This window comes from Dromiciops gliroides, chromosome 1 (genome assembly GCF_019393635.1).
Source record: "Dromiciops gliroides isolate mDroGli1 chromosome 1, mDroGli1.pri, whole genome shotgun sequence".
Lineage (NCBI taxonomy): Eukaryota > Metazoa > Chordata > Mammalia > Microbiotheria > Microbiotheriidae > Dromiciops > Dromiciops gliroides.
In genome coordinates this window covers 366,687,167-366,695,974 of record NC_057861.1, presented here as the reverse complement: position 1 = coordinate 366,695,974, position 8,808 = coordinate 366,687,167, and positions in this window count along the sequence as shown.

The following is an 8,808-nucleotide window of genomic DNA, read 5'->3' as shown; positions in this document are numbered from 1 at the left end:
TATCGATCACCTTCTCATTGGTTTTCTTAAGATTGTCCTCTTCTGGTTCTGCTTTTACATGTCTGATAATTTGCTCTCAGTTTCATTTGCTGAATCTTAGCCTTGGTTGCACCAACCAAAGATGTCCCCTAAGTCTCTGTACTGAGCCTGTTTTCATTTTCCCTATATACTCTTTTACTTGGTAATTTCATTAGATCTCATGGTCTCATTTATCATCTTTATGTTGATGATTTTCACAACTACACAGCACTCATCTCTCTTAACTTCTACTCTCCTATCTATTATGTACTGGGCATCTTGAAGGACTGTTCCCTGAAAAGAATAATTGTTGTGTCAGCATTTGTACTCCCAAGCCATCCCCTATTATTGATATTGAGGGTGACACCATCCTCCCAGTCACCCAGATTTACATATTATGTTAGATGCCATCTTTGAATCCTCATTCATTCATTCATTCTCTTTCTCTCAACACATACATACACATATACACATATAGATATAGATACAGATGTGTCTAGATCTATATAGAAACAGAGAGATAGAGATATACACACATACATCTGTGTGTATATATGCATATAGATATACATATATTCATGTGTATATATACATACACATATGTACATATGTATGTATATACAGGGGTGTGTGTATATGTATGTGTGTATGTATATATATATATATGTATATATATATAAAATATCTGTTGGTAAATCTTTTCAATTCTGTCTTTGTAATATTTCTTATATATGCATCTCTTTTCTCCTCTGACATTGCCAATCATGAGAAATTGAGGCATTACAACAGACCCTATTCGCTTCATGTCTAAACTATTGAAATGGCCTGCTGATTGATCTACCCAGCTCATTATCCACTCTGCTATCAAAGTGATCTTCCTAAAGACCATGCCTGACAATGTCCTCCTCTCCCCCATTCAATAAACTGAACTCTCTATTACATCAAGAATCACACCTAAGATGCTATGGTTTTTAAAGCCATTCATAACCAGGTTCTTACCTATCTGTTTAATATTACACTTTTATGTCCTCTATTTGCTCTATGTTTCAGTGAAATTGTTCTCCTTACTATCCCTCAAATATGACACCCCCAGGCCAGTGAACTTTTATTGACTGTCTCTCATGCCTAGCATTCTATCTCAACCTCTCTCTCTCTCTCTCTCTCTCTCTCTCTCTCTCTCCTTCCCTCCCTCTCTCTCTCTCTGTCTCTATCTGTCTGTCTGTGTGTCTCTCTCTCTCCTGTTTTATAAATATTTCGTGGCATGTTGTATCCCCCATTAGAATGTGAGCTCCTTAGGAGCAATGGTTATTTTTATATTTCTTTGGATCTCTGGCATTTAGCAAAGTGACTGTCACATAGCAGGCTGTCCACCTATTGTTTCTCACTCTGTATTATGAGCCATTATTCCTTTTCCAGACATACATGCTATTATGTTTATTCTGTTTCTCAGGCACAAATCAATGTTGATAATATGTTTCATTTCTTATTTGTTTTTTTGGTGAGGCAATTGGGGTTAAGTGACTTGCCCAGGATCACACAGCTAGTAAGTGTTAAGTGTTTGAGGCCGGATTTGAACTCAGGTACTCCTGACTCCAGGGTCGGTACTCTATCCACTGCACCACCTAGCTGCCCCAATATGTTTCATTTCTTATCCTTCTTTTGTAGCTTTCTGCCCTGTTAATTTTGTATAATTCTAACTCTTCTGAGGATAGGATAGGATGGGATTAGCAGAAATATAGCAATATGTTTATATGTGTATAGAAACACATATATTATTTGGAGATATTTTGGCATGTGGCTGTATATGCAATGTGCACATATATATACGTGAGTACATATATATTAGTATGTTTACAGGAATTATATAACTGAACAAATTTATTCCCTAATGTGAGTGCATATTTTACTAATACATGTAAATGTATTAAAGATCTGCATTACATTGACATATATGTCTATATCTGCATATAGTGTAAATATATATATAATGTTTCTGTGTATCTGCATGTATACCTTTGTGTGCGTATTAATGTATTTTGTACACGTATATGTGTGTTTCTATAAGTAAGTATAACTATGTAATATATGTGCGTATGTGTTCTCTGTGTGTGTGTGTGTGTATGTGTTCAGGGGATAAAATTCCAGGCCTGGCATCAATAATAACTATCATGCCTCAGAAAGTTACTGATAGTATCCCCAGACAAGTCCCTTGATTTTTGTATGACTCAGTTGCCGCATTTGTAAAGTAGTGATTTAAAAAATAGCACCTATTTCCTTGGGTTGTTGTGAGGATGAAATGAGAGAACAATTGTAAAGCTCTTAGCACAGTGCCTGGAACACACTAAAGACCATATCAATGTTGCTTGTTCTTATTGTTACAGGCAGCATCATCACCATCATCATCATCATCACGATTATATCTACATGTGCATACATACTAAATATAGTTACATATTTCTTTTAAAGATCAACATATTACATTTTGCACATCAATTTATTCAAAATCATTTTTGCACTATTTTTAAACTTAATTTTTTCTCATTGAATGAAAGATAGAGTTATTATTTTACTAATGTTATTTTAATTTTTAATGTAACTAAGGACTTGATATTATCTTAGATGTAATCTATTTCTCCAATACCTTTTTGTAATTAGGTGACTGTAATTGTGCTTTGTTTCTTGTATGAACCTTTATTTTCTTCTATGGAAATTAATTCAAGGATATAGATTGAATTTCTTCCAATAATATACAGTTCAATTTCCTTATGTCTGTCCCTGTTACTGTGGTGGCAGTAGGGATGCACTGTATTTCATCCCCAAAGACAAGAATACAATCATCTTAATTATCCTTATTCACTGATCCAAGGAATAAGATCTTGAATAAATATATTCAATGTAAAGAAAGTCATATAGCCAGGTATTCCCAAATTGATTTCAAATCAATCTCTTTGTGCTAATGAAGTCATATCCTCAGACATTTTACTTGAGGAAATAAGTGAAGTAAATGAAGAAAAGTTTTACTGTAGAAATATTTTTTAAATACAATGTCAAAATAAAATGGCACATAAAAATAGTATCATTTGGTAACTACATTAAAATGTGTATAAATATATTGTGTCTATTTTTTATTTACATGTTATCTAATTATGTGTCTATGATATGTAGCAATTACAAGTGTTGGCATTTGTTGTAAGCAAATGCAGTTCTTGAAACTCAATATTTTGTTTAAAAAGTCTTTTTTCTGCCTTCAACATGAATACTACTAAAATATTACCAGAAATTCCTTATTGTACCTACAAATCCACATATATGTGTGTGTTTCTATATGTATATGTACATGTGCATTGTTTATATATGTGTTTACATGTATATGTATACATGTGTATATATGACACATATATACACATGCACATCAATTCATAAGTTTTTACTGTAGATCACATGGTTGATATATTGGTTTCATATAATATATATTTTATAGTCACATAACACTTTATATTTATAGCAAAATATATCTGTTGTTTCATTTGATCCTCACAAGAAATATGTGAGGTTGATCATATGATTTTCCAAATTATATACCTGAGAATCTATTAATCAATATAAAGGGGATCCATTGCTCTCCATCTCACAACATAGTGAAGATAGTATTTTGCATTTCTTTAAATCTGAAGTCATCATTTCCAATCACACAAAGCCAGAAGGGGAAGAATTCAGTGTGACTTATCTTTACTCTTTCTTTTTATTGGGCCCGCAGGGAAGGGTAACCAAAAAGTATTTATGAAGCACTTTGAACTTCTTGAAAGAAAGCATTATGCAAATACAAAATACTATTATTTTATTCCTATTGGAACTGCATGGGAAATTTAGATAAGCAGAATATAATTATCCATGTTGTGAATTTTTCAAGACATTGGTACTAACACCTCCACTTTTATAAAAATTGCATGGCATTTTTAATGAGTAGGAATGGAGTTCTTTTGTAGTTGTAAAGTTTGGCAGGAACAGAGAATAGGGTAGCTACACTAGCATATTTAAATTTGCATTATTTCCTTAGTACACTTACCATGTACAAAGTATCAAACCATTAATTTGGGAAAGATGAGATGGGTCATATTTAAAAGAAATAATATCTACAGACCTTTGCCTTAAGCAGATGTGAGAAATGGGTGCAGCTTTGAAGCACTGTCCCAAGCTTGAGGTTACCTCTGTTAATTCATCTGAGATTTCTCACTTTAACTTTTTTCCACCACTTGTTATTTAGTCATTTCAGTCCTGTCTGACTCTTTTTTAGCCTATTTGAGGTTTCCTAGGCAAAAATACTGGAATTCTTTGCCATTTCCTTTACCAGCTCATTTTACAGGTGAGGAAACTGAGGCAGGGTTAAACGACTTATCCAGCATGAGAAATAATTATTAAGAATCGTTATCTTCTTTCTTAGTCCTTTTTCCTGCCCCACTCCAAGGTCTAGTTAGCTCATCTGGGACAGGCAGCTAGTTGGCACAGTGGATAGAGCACTGGGCCTGAAGTTGGGAGGTTCAAAATCACCTCAGACTCTTACTGGCTGTGTGACATCTGGGGTCATTCTGTCCATAGCTTGCCACTGGGCCCAGATGGCTCTGGAAGAGAGAGTGAGGTTGGTGACCTTTCACAGCCCTCTCTCAGTTAAATCCAATTCAGTAAAAGATAATTATATCCCCTTCTGAAGTCATTATCCTCTTTGAGAAAGAAGGACAAATAATAACAATGGAGTTCACCTGAATCAAACCTAACCCAAGCTTACAAAGCATCTTGGGTGGAAACAGAGCCTTTTGTCTAGATAGCTGATGGACTGATAAGACTGCTAAGCTACACACAGGAGTAAAGCTATTTTGGGTGAAGGACCCATATTCCTTCCCTTATGTCAAGAGTTGAGTGAACTGAGGCACATATCCCTAGACTTCATTTTAATATAATCCATCTCTAATCATGTCAACTGATAAAATTTGATTTTTGTTAAGAAATTGGATTTGATTCCTATATGATGGACCTCCTACAGCTGAAAGGGTATATGAACTGTGACCCCATGGCTATGAGGGGTCTCTCCAGCAAAGAACATCAGAGTTCATCACATTGCCCTACTTTCTCTTATTTGTCCATCATATTTTTCATCTTTATTTGCATTTTATCTAAATATATATGCCACTGTAGAAAGTTGTTAGATTCTAGATGCCAAATAAGATATATCTGTGGATAAGAACAATGTGGGAATTTATTTCTCTTGAAACTGATTTTTGTTACAAAGATTTTAATTTTCTTTTTTTCCCTTTTAACTTAGTGGTATAACACTATCTATCAGTATCTATTTCATTGTTCTGGTCTTTAGTGATACTTTTTCTCATCAAGACCAACCACTGTACAGATAGTCTTGATCCCAACACCCACAGAAATTTCTTCTTTCTCTAATCGTCAACATTTGCCTATTTACAGGTGTTTCTGGTGTCTATACATGTATTTAAGTCTTCATAATCAAAACAGAAAAAGAAAAAAAATGCTCACTACAAACTACTATCCCTGTAAGCTATTACCCTCTGACCATTTTTTCAGGGCAACTTCTTGCAAAAACTATCTATGTTCACATCATTTCTTCTCTTCATTCTAAGATCTCAGCATTTTGACTTCTGTCCTTATCACTCAACTAACATTGCTTTCTCCAAAATTGTAAATCATATTTTAATTGCCATATGTAATGGGTTTATTTGTCAGTCCTCATCTTTTCTGATCACTCTGCTACATTTGACACTACTGACTACACTCTCTTTCTTCCTACATATTCTATCCCCTCTTCATTAGCATGAGATTTCCCTCTCTTGATTTTCCTCCTACCTGATAAATCTTCTCTAGTTGTTCAGTGGATAGAGTACTAGGCCTAAAGTAAGGAAGTTCCATCTTCATAAGTTCAAATCCTACCTCAGGCATTTAATTAGCTATGTGACCTTGGACATATCACTTAACCCTATTTGTTGTAATCCCTCATCTGTAAAATTCGCTTGAGAAGAAAATGATGGAGGCAGCTAGGTGGCACAGTGGATAAAGCACCAGCCTGGATTCAGGAGGACCTGAGTTCAAATCCAGCCTCAGACACATGACATTTACTAGCTGTGTGACCCTGGGCAAGTCACTTAATCCTCATTGTCCTGCAAAAAAAAAGAGAGAAGAGAAGAAAATAGCAACCCACTCCAATATCTTTGCCAAGAAAACCCCAAATGGTATCACAAAAAGTTGGATATTAATAAAATGACAGAACAAAAAATCACTGTCATACCCACACCTTCTTTAGGTGTATCCAAATTTCCTTCTCTACTTAGCTGGGTTACTACCACTTCCATTTTTCGTATTTTGCTCTTCCTTTTTGACCCTCTTTATCTTTCAAGGTTTTAATTATCACCTCTTTGCAGAATATCTTCTGGTTGATATATCAAGTATTACATTTCCTCCCATGATCTAGACATACCAATGGTGAAGATCTCAGTTCACCCACAAGATGGGCAGCTAGTCAGAACATAAGGATTTCCTCCCCTTCATCTCTTTTTGTATTAAATCATAGCTCCAAAAATGGACCTGGTAGTGTTTGATTCTGTTCAGTTTAATTTGCCATCACAATTTGGTTGCCAACATTGGTGATGGTAGCTGAATCCACTTAACCCAAGACTTTGAAGCATGATGATCTTGGAGTCAGGATTCTAGGAAGTACATTATAGCCAGACAGGCTGGCATGAAATCCTAAATAATTCAGGCTGGAAATCAAGTCCAAAGTTGTTTTGTTTTTGTTTTTGTTTTTGTTTTTACTTTGAACTGAGGCTGTTCTCTATAGAAATTTAGTTAAACTATAAACCTAATCCAATTCTCTTCCCCCTCCCCTGTGACTGAAGTAGTGCAAAGAGGAAGGAAGATTATGTATCCCAGTTCTGAGAGTCAGTTTAAATATTTGTAATCATTCTTTTTGAAGAAAATGTTCCTTTTGACGAGCTGATCTAACTGTTATTAGTTCAATGGAACTGGAGTCCCTGCAACTGAGGAACCATCATCATTTTGGGCTAGAATCATATCTAGAAAGACTAGAGACCCTCTCCAGAATTATTAAGGTTAACAGAGCCATTGTTTTGGGACAAAATATAATCTACCTGGCCTTCAAGCAATGAGGACCAAGGTAGACAAGATCATATGCAGGGGCCTAGTCAAAGATTGTTTGGGGCTTCACTTGATCAGGAATCATTGCAGGGATTATCTGCCCAGATGATGATGATGGTGGTTGTTGCTGTTGTTGTTGTTGTGATGATGATGATGATGATAAGCCCTGACTCTAAGACCCTAGAATAATTTGATTTTATTTCTTGACTGAAAAGGTACATATTTTTTCAGGTTTGTGTTCACTTTCAATTCAGTTCTGTTTGTGTAATTTAGCAAATTTTTCATTCACTGATTGCTTGAATATTTAAGTACTTATATTACATTATGAAATTCTATATAAGTTTTGATATACTAACATGTTCCATATTGCTATAATCTACTAGGTCTTTCAAGTAGGGGATTGGACATTGGGTTAAATTAGTCAGGGTTACACATATTATTCCCTTCCAGGTATTCTAGTATACATCTCCTTGTTGATCCTTAATAACAACACTTTATCTCCCACCTCTATGTATTTGTACTGGCTATTCTCAGAATGTATTCTCTCTTCTGGCTCTTGCTTTTTGGAATACCCAGCTTCCTTCAATAGACTGATTAAGTACCACTTTATTCATGAAGATTTTCCCTTATCCTTGCAACCACACACTCGCTGCCACTCCGTTGTTTATGCATTCGGTCCCAAGTTAATATATTGTCTGTTTTGTATAGTAATAAATATGTTCTTCTCGTCTCCTTGATTTGAATGTGAACACCTTGAGAGCAAGGATTGTTTCTTTTTCTTTTGTTTGTTTGTTTGTTTTGATTTGTTTTTTGTTTGTTTGTTTTTTTTTGCCTTTTAATCCCCAGCATCTAACCCAGTACCTGCCACATACTAGGAAATTAATAGATTCTTATTGTTTAATTGATTGACATCTGGAAAACAATCTAGCAAAAGCGGGAAGAAATAAAACAAAGGGGGAAAATGTAGTACCTTTAGCTATTATAGAAAGAATCTCCAAATTTCTCCATGAAAACACATTACTCTTGTTGGAAGAGGCTGAGGTATTCCACAACCACCTATCCTTATCCTTTCTGACTGAAATGGAGAACTTACAGAATTTTATCACCCAAGAATCCCTGGGGCAGGGGCCAATTATTCAGGCAACTAAATCTAACATTACATTTCTTTCCATTTTCTGGTTTGAGAAGTCAAGGATTGTTTACTTTGCACTTATCTTAGAAGGAGCCAAGAGCCATCACCTTCAACCACACAGAGCAGTTATGACCTAACCAGGGACCATAACGATTACACTGTTAACATTTTATGTTTTTTCCAGTCTAACTCTTAACTTTTACATTCTCTGGGGATCTCTCTATTTACCCTGGGCAGGTAAGTTTCCTGCCATTAAAAAAATTAAGACATATAGTATATAAAAGCAGTCACAGAAAAAGCATTTTTTTCAGTCTATGTAGCACTTATAAAGGAGAATTTCTCCAGTATGAAGAACAATCGATTTGCAACACACACATAAGAAAAACTTATCAGAAAACACTGATCTAAAAGCATTTCTGATGTCCTGATTCACTTTACAGAATGGTATTATTCATCACCCTTATGCATAATTGTTTTCTTTTATCCTT